Raw genomic sequence first — 12,474 nt, 5'->3', positions numbered from 1 at the left:
TGCCCTGGCTCTTCCAGTTCTACCAGTTTGCTTGCTGATGCAATGGATCTTCATTTGAGCAAATCAAGCCTCAGTTCAAGGCAGTAAAACCGGCTAAATATACACATAGAAAGTACCAAGGATTACTACAGTTTTATTGTGTTTGTTACATTTTAGCCCATCTTCTTGTTGATTTTCAAGATAGGTTTTCCACTTGCCAGAAAGTTATATACACACGTTCTGCACTTCGAAATATTTCAAAACTATGGAATCCTTTATTGATTTAATGGCATGCATCAAACCTTATACCCACTTCTTTTACAAAAAACAAGATGAAATTCAAGAGCAGGATGGGATGTGGACAAACACATTGAGAAAGAAGACAGATACTGAATTGCCAGCCAATGCCATTGCTGCTTTTGCAGAGTGGTGGCCCGCCACTATGGGCAGGGGGTGCCAGCCCCTAGTCTGAGTGGGAGGCCATCACCTAATCTGACTGACAGGCAGCACAATCCCACGTGTGCTTTATTTGCACCTGTGGCTGTGCTGCTTGCCTCTCAGCAGGGGTGCGTGACCCGCTAAGCATCGTTTTTTACAGTTCCCTTTGGGCTATGCAACAAGCGAAGAGTGCAATATTGTGAGCCGGAGTGGCTTCAGAAAAATGGCCCGCCTTCTCCCAGTTCTGCTCACGTCCTATTATTGCGCTAGTCCTATCCTGCCAGTCAGCGTGTTCATGTTGCAGTGAGGTTGGGAAGGCCATCCAGTCGTTCCTGTGGTAACGCAGGCACGTGTAGAGGGTGCATGTAGGTAATTTCAATTTTTTTTTATCAATTTAATGTGTATAGTATACATGCATGTATGGATTGTATGTATGTATGTATGTATGTATGTATGTATGTATGTAGGTGTTTGTTTTTATAAATACATTCATGCAAGTATGTTTGATGTGTGAAAGTGTGTCTGTGCTGAGTGTGTGTCAGCCCCCACCTTAAATTTAGGAGTGAGGGCTGCTCGGGCATGTTCTTTTTTTTCCTTACCATTCATCAAGGGTAAAGCAAACATTGCAAGTGGTCTCACTGACCTACATTCAATGTAGGCTAGAATAGCCAGGTAATAACCCTTGAACACAGTTACTGTGCATCAACGGTTAAGCAAACATGATAAGTGTTGTTTAACTGGCTGGACTGTTCTACATTGAATGTAGGGCAATCTAGCCAAGTAATTATACGTATTATGTTTGCTTTTCCCTTGATGCAATTAAAACATTCCATATCACATTAAGAAAGTGCGTGCAGACTGGCGTAATTAGGGTCAGTATGCATATACTTAATGTGGTATGGCATTGTTTACTTGGCATCAAGGTAAAAGCAAACATGATAAGTGTTATTACGTGACTAGCTTCACCTATGGTGCCAGTGTGCATTTACTTTCTTACTGTGGCACAGTGTTTGTTACTTTTTACTTGACATCAAAGGTAAAGCAAGCTTGGTAAGTGTTATTACGTGGCTCGGCTGGTTTACATTGCTGGATACATTGTAGCCATACATTCTTTGTGTGTCATGGCATTTTTGTACTTTGCATCAATGGTAAAAGCAAACATAAGTGTAATTACTTGGTACACTGGTTTACCTTGGTTTAGCCAGACTGGATATATGGTTCTATGTCTGTTGACCATGCAGAAAAGGTTGCACTGCGGCTTGTGGAACAAAAGGCTGCATTCTGCTGGTGCAACCTTTTGTGTGTGATGACCTCTCCCATTCCTTGTCGGCGAATCCCATCCTGAACCCCCAGCTGATATGTGGCACTCTACGCCCACTCCATCCGCTCGCACCCCCACCCTGGTACATCTGCAGGCCGCAGAGTGTAGCACCCGAAGTCGGGGCACAGCACAGCAGGTGTTTGTGCACACACCTTTATGCCCTGGGCTTCCAATGCCACGCTCTACAGACTACGAGAGAGATATACATTGTTTTCATGGAATGGCATTTTTTACCGGCTGGGAGTCCTTATATGGTAATACAGTGATATATTGGTACAGCATGCAAGGCCATGTATAGGCACAAGCAGCATGACATTTTTTTTACACAGGCATATGTAGTAGGCAAAGGCATGATTAAAATGCATTGAAAATGGTCCTGTGCACTGTTGGTAACTTGCTTCTATTCAGTATTTTCATGTGGTAACATACAGAATTAATTGCAAACTATGGCTTTTTACCCAGTTTTTAAGAGCAAATGCTGTGAAATGTACCACTTTTATCCATTGTGTTAAGCATTTTCTCAGGGCAAGGGGCGATGCCCCACAACCCCCCTTCTTTGGTTCATGCTCCCACGCTGTGCCAGGTTGCTCGTGCATATTAGACACATGCATTTATGTCCCTCCAGTTCACAAACTCACCAGTTGTCACTGCTTTGGAGCTTGTCGTCTGCAACGTTTCCCAACAATCTGGCAGTTACTTCTGATATTTGCCACAATTGCAGTTTCTACAGCTAGTGGGAAAAGATCCTTCTCAGCTTTCAGATCACTGAAGACTGTGAGGGTGTAGAAAAAAGAGACTGACAAGGAGGGGTCATTTGCGGGTATGAACCTTAATTAACTTAATAAAAAAACCTAGCTCTCTCTTCTAAGGGCCTTGCCGAGCCTCAACCTAGGAAGACTTTGTTGAGTTGTTAGAATGTCTGTCAAAATCAAATGTTCTCCGTCCTCCATCAGAAACCAACTAATCTAACCCTAACACTATAAACATAACTCTTTAACTAAAGTGAAGTTTGTATTTTCCTTCACCAGGAGAGCGACTCCTTTCTCCTAGTCTTTCTATAAAAGTTATCCAGCATCCTTGTAGAACACTTAATTTTAACTCCTTTGAGGAAGTCAAAATACTCACAGCCTTGTATGGCTTTGTGTTACCACCCTGATGAGGGAGATGGCTCCTGATACACTCTGCTTTGGCAGTGGCCTTTGACTAACCAATGGGATGAGTGGTGTGTGAGGAGTGTTGAGTTCTCTTGGTTTATATTCAGTGGATTAGTGTGTGCTTTTAGGCTAATTTAATGTAGATATATATCTTCAGGTGATGTTCGTTCCTTTGTATAAGCTGTGTTGTTTCGATCTGCAGAGATGTGTTGTTGGTTAGGGTGGGATGTAGAATGATTTCCAGGTGGTTAATCCTACCATTTCATTCTCAACAAACAACCACTTAATGGCAACTGGAGACAACCTTTTGCCCTTTGGAAACTCATTTGGTCACATTTAGTTGCTTATATCAATGCAAACAAGTGACTGATGCAACAGGAAAAGGAATTGCTAAACAGTATTGTGACAGAGCTTAGATGCATTGATCTTTTCAATCTGGTTGGACATGGATACTATGGGGCAAGAAAGTAAGCGGTCAATTTCCCTGAGCTCAAACTGAAATTAGACAGCGCTAGCCAATGGCCATTTATGTCACCTGTGCAGCTTATTATCTCAGCCTGGCCATTAGCAAAGGGAGTAAGGGTGCAGCAAAACAATCCTGCTGGGTGACTATCTTCAAATATCTTCAAATAATCTTCATAAATGACTCTGCTCCCAGGATAAGGTGTTTGGAAGACCAGCTAGAAAAAATGTCTTCTGATGGTCTTAGCATCATGGCGCTCCACCTATTTTGTCTCACAAAAAGCTTTTAGTCTGGTGGTTTTTATCTATGTTGATTTTCAAAGAATTCCTTCTTTTGTTGATAGTTGTCTAAATGAAATGTCAACATGGCCATCGTGATCCAACACTAGAAATCTACAGAAGGCCTTTGATAGTGAGTTTGTAGTGGACCTGATAGTGCTCAGCAAAGTGCTAAGCGTTTCATAGCCCTTGTTAGAAGTGCTTTAGAGGCTTATGAGGTAGGTCAGAATCATGAAACGCACAAGCAGGCATGATTTTAAAAAGATTTATTTCCTCTTCTGATTAAAAAAGAACTAATTTTTCCCTAACTCTTCGATACTAAGTCCTGCTACAAAAAACATTTAGTAACCTACTTTCTCTCCCTTTTGCTAAAAAAAAAAACAAAACAAAAAACAACCAAGACACACTTTATTTTGGGCCTTGCCCAAAGGAAAGGTAGTCTGCTAGCTCCATTGTGTCTATTCACCATATGTCCGTGCCTATGGTCGCAGTCCAAAACATGTAGTTTGTGTACGGCTGGAGTGCTGTCCCAGAGTACCAGCCGGGTCTCTCTGGTTCTCCTTAACTTGTGTGCCTCACAGTCCTTCTCCCGTTGGGACGATATTTGTATTTCTCTCTCCCTACAGCCTGGGGTTCTTTCAGTCTCTTCCTCTCCACTCTTGGGGGCTCGCTCTGGCTCATTTCTCACTCTAGGGTTCTCGGTTATTTTGCCCGCAACAGGCTTCTCTTTGTCTTATTTACCCACTCTTGATGTTGTTCTCCCCACTCTGGGATTCCCTGTTTTTCACACACACCAGTGCTTCTTTTGGTTGCTCTCCGAAGTCTGGGGATTCTGTCAGCTTCTCTCTTTTGGTTTCTCTCCCCACTCTAGGGCTTCTACTTCCACTCCCCATTCCGGGGTGTTCTCAGTCTCTCTGTACTACGGAGCTGTCCTCCTTATTACTCCCCTTCTCTGGGGTATGATTCCTCTTTCTCAACTCAGGGTTCTTTTCCCTCTTTCTCCCCACTCTGAGGTCCTCCCAGTTTCTCTCCACTCTGGGGCTTTCCACCTTCCTCCTCCTCACTCTGGAGGCTCCTCCCTATGGCCTTGCTGCCCGCCTCCCGTTCATCGGAACCTATATGTAAAGAGCCGTGCTCCCATGGGGGACTATGTAGGCCAACTTCCTTTTGTCTCACTGTGAAGCCACTTTCACGACTCCTCAACTTGACTCCACAGTGGTGGTAGTCTTCTCCTGGTTCCCACTGGCTCGGTGCAGCTCTTGTGTTGTTCCTCCTCTGGGCTCTGCCTTGGCCTGCAAAGGTACTCAGTTCTCGTTCAGGTTGCCACACCCCACAGCTCTGGTTTCCCACCCCCATGGCTGCGTAGCACTCTTCTAGTATGGACCTCTGAGTGCAACACCGCATCTAGCATTCTGTCTCTCCGAGAGCCGCTCTTCTCAATGTGTGCTGCATCATAATTAAAGTCGGCAGGCTGCATGGCTTCTCCTTCCTGATTGGTTCCTCTCCTAATGTGACTTTAGGAGGATGGTTTTTCCATCATTCTGCTGTTTTCCCGGGTCAGAAGCCGAGTCAGCCATTGTTTAAAAGTTCTTAGTTCCCGCATACACCATAAAGGTAGTAAGTATCCTCTGGGGTAAAAGGATAGTGTCTGAACTCTCTCTGCGGGCAAAGTTAGACCCTGCTTACTGCTGCTTCTCGCTGCGGGATGTTAATGTTACCCCATTGGGGAAAGTAAAAATCTTAGGGGTAGTTCTTGACCAACTATTGAGCATGAAGGCCCATGTGGGCAGTTTGGTGTCCGCAGCTGTTTACTACGGGAAGCTGCTGGCTCATCTTAGACCCTTCATTTACCAGGTAAATGAAGAAACTTTAGCAAGAGCTATTATTTGTGCTAAGTTAGACTACTGTAGCAGTATTCTGATGGGCCTTTGTAAAGCAGATACTAATCGACTACAAGTGGTCCCGAACAGAGCTGTTCGAGTAGTCGCTGGACTCTCCCGCCGTAACCAGCGGCCAGACGATCTCTACACTGGCCCCCTGTGGAAGTGCGAATTCGCTTTCGACTCCTGATCATTACATTTAAATGTAGACTGGGCCTCATGCCCGGATATTTGCAAGACCTTATCATTAGTAAGGCTAATAGCAGAACTCTTAGGTAAAATAATCAGAATCTTTTGATCTCTCCTCGATGTAGAACAATGTTGAAAATTGAGCTTTCTTCTCCGCAGTCCAGAAGGCTTGGAATGGGCTCCCTTCGGAGTTGCATGGTTTGGTTTCCCAGAATGTTTTTTAAAAAACTGAAAACCTGGTTGTTTTCTTGATTTTCATCTGATTCTGCTCAGACCCTCAATTCTCGACCACGTCTGCTTGCCTGACACAGACTTTTTCTGTTAGCTGTTTCATGTGTCCTGTCTGTGCCCTAAAGCCTAAGGGTCCATGGCTGCGCTATATAAACAAAGTAAAGTAAAGTAAAAGTAAAAGAATCGGGGGAGCCAGACAGAGTTGTGATACCCATATTCCTGGATAAGCTGTGCCCTCTTGAGGGACCGGGCAGGAAGGGCAGGACACAGAGTGGCAATCATCCACAGGAGCTATTGGCCATGCTCCATCATCCCCTCTCCCACCGTCAAGCTTATTCGAATCACTCGCCTGCTGGTTCTCTTTATCGCACAAGGAATGCATCACCTTCCATCTCATCTAGAGACCACCTCACAGGAGTGACTCTTTCATTGCTGACATTTCCAAATGACTCTCCTTTGCCAAATTAACACACAGTAGTAGTGTCTTTCTCAGAGTTTTTCACATCCATGAGTCTCAGGCCGACAAGCATACTTGAAGCCCACTTTTCACACTGACCGGATCCTTGCACCGTAAGCAAATTAAGGGCCTCATTATAGGATTACTAAATCATTACAGAATTACTGTTACCGGCACACGGACTGCCGGAATTACTGGCAGATTCCAAGTGCCAGCAAGGGTAGATTAATCCCCATTTCATGGAGTCCTATAGGACTCCATGGGGATTGCCGGTATTACCGGCACTGGTAATACCGGTGCTGGTAATATTGGCTGTTTTTGCCAGTTGGGTGGTGGAATTACCTCCAGCGACGGGCTGGAGGTAATTCAGGCACCCAACCGGCAAATTTGTAGTTTGCCAGTCCAGAAACATACCAGTAAACGTTATTACCGGAACATTAATTCCAGACCGGCGCACCTTTAATGAGGCCCTAAGTTTTTACATCATACCCCCTCATCGCTTGCAGAGATCCTGGCCCACTCGACTGGTCTGACCACGCTGCCATCCCACTGTGGATCACCCACTCGTCCATGTCCCACAAAGGTCAGGCTAAATGCCCCTTTACTCAGCACCACTCCTTCCTGGTCAATGAGCTAGAAGCAAACTTCACAGACTTCACCACCAGAGAGAATGCCTTGAATTATGCAACAACTCTGTCATGAAACTGGTGGACACTCATGCCCCTATAAAAACAAGATGCACTAAGACCAAATCATTCGCCCCTTGGTACACCACTAAGCTTGCCTCCAACAAATGCTCAATGAGAGCCCCAGAGAAATGGTGGCACAAAAAAACATAACCCTGGAGATCTCATGAACCTCAAATATCACAGCGCCAATTGTAAGATTCGGATTACCGAGGCTAATGCTGCTTATTATTCCACCACCATTGCTGCAGCCTCTGACAAGCTCAAATCCCTCTTTCAAGTAGTAAAGCATTGTACCAAACCATCACCCCACCCTGATGTGCCAGCAACCCAGGTATAATAATATGGAATCAATAACATTTGTATTGAAAAAATAGACAAAATCCAGCAAATCATTGAATCAACCTCCTGCTTGCAGCATTATCCCTCATGCACCCCAGCAAGCACACTGCTCCTCTGGAGCGAATTCTGTCCTCTCTCTCCCTCAGACATCCTAAAAACAATAGCATACCTCAAACTTACTTCCTACTCTGACAATATCATCCTGGCTTTCATCATTAAACAAAAACATATGAGCGATGCCTTAAGTTTGCAAAAAGTGTTTCGTCCAAGTGACACTAATGTAGCACAAAAAAATTTGACTACTTCCCTGTATACATTCATGAGCAACACATCGACATGTGGAACCGAAGATGATCCTGAGAACAAATATTAGGAATCGCCCTGGGTTCATGTGACAAATAAAATACTCTTACAGATGGGGTGCATACGAAAGAAGACATTAGGACAGGGGTGAGTTCTCTCTATCCCTACCTATGGCTAGAAAGCGATGGTGTATCGCTTATCTAAAAGTGACAGTAAACGGAATGGAATTTCTACCCTTTTTATTATACACCTTACACCCACTAAAAATACAGAAGAGTACAGCTGTCTGGGCTGGGCACACTTCAAGTGTGTCAATGTCAAACAGGAAAAAGAGCGCAAGTGAGATGAGCTCTATCACCCTCCTTAGGTCGATCTACCTCTGGTAAATCACTTCTTTAATGACCAGTAGAAATGACTAGGAGAGTGCAGGTGTTAATAAAAGATAACCTAAGTCATCAGTTTAATAAAACTGTGTCCTAATGTGCCCCGACCCATGTATGTAAACCCAAAATTAGTTTGCAAAAGGGGACGTCTCAAAGAGTAGACGTATGAAGACAACACTTACAGTGACAAGAAAAAACCCTCAGAAGAGGATCTCTCCTGTATATGCAAGGCAATAAGACCGGTAATTTCTTAAGGTGTGGCGTCTACCGGTTTCAGTGGTTTATTAAACAAATGTACCCACTTTCTTCAGGACAGTCTTCGTTGGGTACCAACACTATTGGGTACTTTAGGAACATCGGGTTGGAGGTATTCAGGTTGCTCAGATCCTCCTTATGGATTACTGCTGGCAGGCCAAAACAGCTAGTAGTGATCCTGCATGTGACGTATACACGGTCCCGTGTATGGTAATGGCACATGATTCTGGTACATGGCACCATCTGTAGTTGTAGCGGTGGTTGGGGCTCCACAAATGAGCTGTTGTGACCTCTCTAAGCTATAGGTTGTATGAGACACATGTGTCTTCACCGTGATGAAATTAAATCCGGTGGGTGTCGCGATTCTATCGGCTTGTGTTGGACTGGATTTCATCCATGCTGCCGGAGGGGTTTGTTGAAACTGGCGAATCCCTGTGGGTTGGATCCAGTTTGCATGGGCTCTGTATCGGAAGGTCTCTGTGGAGGTGCGTGGTCCGTGTCTCATGATGGGCCTCTTGCTAAATGCACTCCTCAGCATAATTAATGCCTCCCTCAATAAAGGGTCATTTCCAGCCACCCTCAAGACTGGTCTCATACAATCTCATTTGAGCAAACCGACCTTAGACCTAGGTGGCCTGGCCAACTGCCGGCCCATTACAAACCTCCCGTTTATTGGCAAATCTTGGAAAAAGTAATTGCTACACAACTACTCACCAGAATCGAACAACTAAACCTCCTACATTTCTATCAGTTGGGGTTCTGCATCAAATGTAGCATTGAGACAGCCACCATCCAGGTGGTGGATGATACCTTCCAAACCATGGATAAGGGCAACTCATGCCTCCTCATCCTCCTTGACCTCTCAGCTGCAATCAACACCGTCGACCCCTGCATCCTCCTCCTCCTCCACACCATCAGGATGGGATACTCTGGTATTGTTTCAAATTGGTTTACCTCCTACCTCTTGGTCAGTCACCATGTCATCCAGATGAATCTGTTGCGTTCGAACCAACTGAGTCTACCATGAAGTCCTTCAAAGCTATATCCTTTTACTTATCATTTTTATCATTTACATCAAGGCTCTGGGCCCAATCCTCAAATATCCAGATATAGCCATGCACCAATACGTGGACGATACTCAGTTGTACATGAGAGGAAATATCCTAGAGGACATCAGTTGCCTCTGCGATTATCTAGTCATCATCCAGTCATGAATGTCGACTGCCTACCTCAAACCTAACCCACTCAAGATCACATTCTTCCTCATTTGTTCCCCCACTACACAACAACTTGTTCAACACTGGCTCAACGATATGCACCTTGAAGGATTTGATCTGAAGCTCTACGATTCAGCTAAATCCTTAGGCTTCACCATTGAAGCACCCTTTCCTTCCTGAAACGCATAGCCTAGAAGGCCCAAATAGCCTGGCTCCAAACCTCCACTCTTTGCAAATCCAAACCCTTCATGCCTCTGCTAACCAGCCAGACTATTATGCTGGTGCTTTTGGTCTCGCACATTAATGGGGGAAATGCCCACCTGACAGGGCTTCCAACCGCTCACTTGGCTCCCCTAAAAGCAGTCCACCACGCTGCAGGACGTCTTATTATGGGTGCGTTGAATTTGTACTGAATCACAGCCATCCTATGTGAACTGCATTGGCTTCCTCTCCATGCCAGAATACGGTTCAAGAATGCATGTATTATCAACAAAGCATCACAAGTAGTGCACCAGCATACCTAGTGGCTAAGCTCCACATATCTGGTGGCACACGCTCCTCCAACAATAAATCGACCAGCTGACTTGAATCACAAATCGGTCGCAAAGAGAGGACGCGCAAACAATTCTTGTCTTGTCACGCATCCACCGTCTGGAACTTGATCCTGATATCAACTCGGAATGCCCCCATATTTCTCTGGTACTGCAATTCTCTCAAAACATGGCCTATTCAACAACACCTGACCAAGGACTACTGTCAATAGATGCACAGACCACAACTCACAGTACTACGCTACTGTTAAAAGAAGCCAGCCCAAACACTGGCTACCTGCACCCTGTCTACGGGTGTGTGGCCTTTGACTATCCGCAGCAGTGGGAACTATCAATTGAAAAGTTCATAAGTGAGTAATGTGAGACGGTGATGATCTACTGGCCCATTGGAAGCACTATCTTGAATGTTCCTGTCCTCACTGGTCTGATTTGCCCTTTAGCTGTATGCCTCATTATTCCAAGGGAAAGTCTGAAGAAACAGCTCTCCGACGTGTGGTCTGAGGGAGCCATAACGCGCATCACCCACCCATGAAAGCATACCTCTGTTCTCAAGGACAGAGTGGTTACAGCGTGGCTGTGTGTGAAAACCTCAAGGTGCACAACTGCGAAGACTAACTTTAAGCTAAAGGTATAAATGTTGTTGTCTGTTCACATGCCAGCGTTTGCTAAGCCGGCCAGGAGCCTCGCCGTATTCAGTTCCTAAACTAATCTGCAGACTGATTAACTTTCAAACTCATTCAAAAATACGAACTCATTTTCTTTAAAATGATAAGGGCTAGTTCGAATTAAATCAATTTCATGTACTAACGACATATTGTGAATCCAACTGTGCAGTTCAATGGGGCCCAGTGATTCACCACAGATGAGGCCATTTTCACATGACAGGAGTGTCAGGTGAACACAACACTCGCACCCAACCAAGCTGTATCTAAAAAAAGGGGCGCTGTGGAATCAGGGGACCTTTATATTATAATGCAGCTGGACCAGTAGACCCTCCTTGCTGTCAAAGGAGGCAGTACACAATGGAATGAGTGCTTAAGTAACTTCCTTTCTGGGCATCGACCCCTCCTCACAGACCACTTTGTGCTTTTTGATAGAGTCCTTTTGAAAGCCTGCAGCCCAAGCACAGCAAGGCGGAGGGGGGGGAGGGGTGGGTAAAAACTCCTCACTCACCAAGTGCGTCAAAACACATGAAAACGCCATACTCAAGAACGATGACCACATGAAGAAACACCTGAGATGGCATTCCCAGCATCTCCTAAATGATGCTTCTCTCCTGCTGTGATATGGACTTTATGACTCTGTGGCATTGGAAAAACAAAATGGCTGGAGAATGGCTTCACTGCTAACCATGTGAGCACCCTGGGGAGCACTCCCGATAAAGCACATTGCAAACCTGCGATGGCAACCTTCACACTTCAGAGCCCTCCCCCCTCTCTGGGAACTACTGGGGGCATAAAGCGGGGAGTTCAGTCTGGGACGGCACTAGGCCCTGATCCGGTGCTCCCCGGTACACTGCACAGTGGTGGGCATGTTGATGTACATGCAGACCACTGGCTAGGGGTGTTGCTAGGTCTGGAAAAGATAAGGGGCTCCGCGAATGCGGGGACTGGCGGGACTCGGGGCTAGCTAGCATTTTGGGTGTAGCCCCTGAGCTTCTATCCAGGGCTATAACCACACGACCCAGGGCTTTCGCCCCTTCTGCCCCCCCCTACCCCTAGCAACGCCCCTGCCACTGGCTCTATGCAATGTCTGCCTTACTTAGTGGAAGATTGCTGAGGACACCCAGCTGCGCACTCAGCAAATTAACACCAGCACTTCCTCCCCTCCTCTGCACATTAATCCCGCTGTCAAGGCGCTCCAACTTCCTGGGCATGAGCCCTCAAACTCGCCAGGGGCTTCCACTTCTTGGTGGACCACCCTAATGTGCAGTGAACAATGCAAATACAGTGTGGAAAACACCAGCAGTGATACGCCATTGAGGACTGCCCCCTAGGCTCTATGAAGATAGAGCCACTTGCAATTAGGAAGTAGATCTCTTAGGGCCTCATTCCGAGGTAAGCGGTACCCATGGTGCTATTAGCACCATGGCTACCCCCTTACCGCATACCGGGCCCGGTTTCCCTGAATGGGGACTTACCGGGTCATTCCAACCTTGGAGGACCCAGTATTTCCCCATTCAGGGAACCCATCACCATTCCCATTCAAGCCCCAATAGGGCTCAATGGGAATGGGGAGGGAGCTAATAACGGGCCCGTTAATAACGGGGCCGTTGTTAGCTCCATGGTCCATTAGCGGCTCCCGGTAAGGGCGGCTGGTTTTACCAGCTGCTCTTATCGGGACCCGC

General features: G+C 45.9%; 1 protein-coding gene across 1 annotated transcript in view; it reads right to left on the bottom strand.

The window, feature by feature from the left end:
* The window catches only part of LOC138526823 (uncharacterized), a 159,252-nt gene that overhangs the window by 61,355 nt on the left and 85,423 nt on the right, over positions 1-12,474 (bottom strand). The gene's annotated exons all lie outside the window — the stretch shown is intronic.

The sequence above is a fragment of the Ambystoma mexicanum genome, chromosome 14, assembly GCF_040938575.1.
Source record: "Ambystoma mexicanum isolate Mex_15411 chromosome 14, UKY_AmexF1_1, whole genome shotgun sequence".
In the NCBI taxonomy this organism is placed as follows: Eukaryota; Metazoa; Chordata; class Amphibia; order Caudata; family Ambystomatidae; genus Ambystoma; species Ambystoma mexicanum.
Note: the sequence above shows the minus strand (reverse complement) of the source record. Positions and strands in the feature narration are given on the sequence as shown.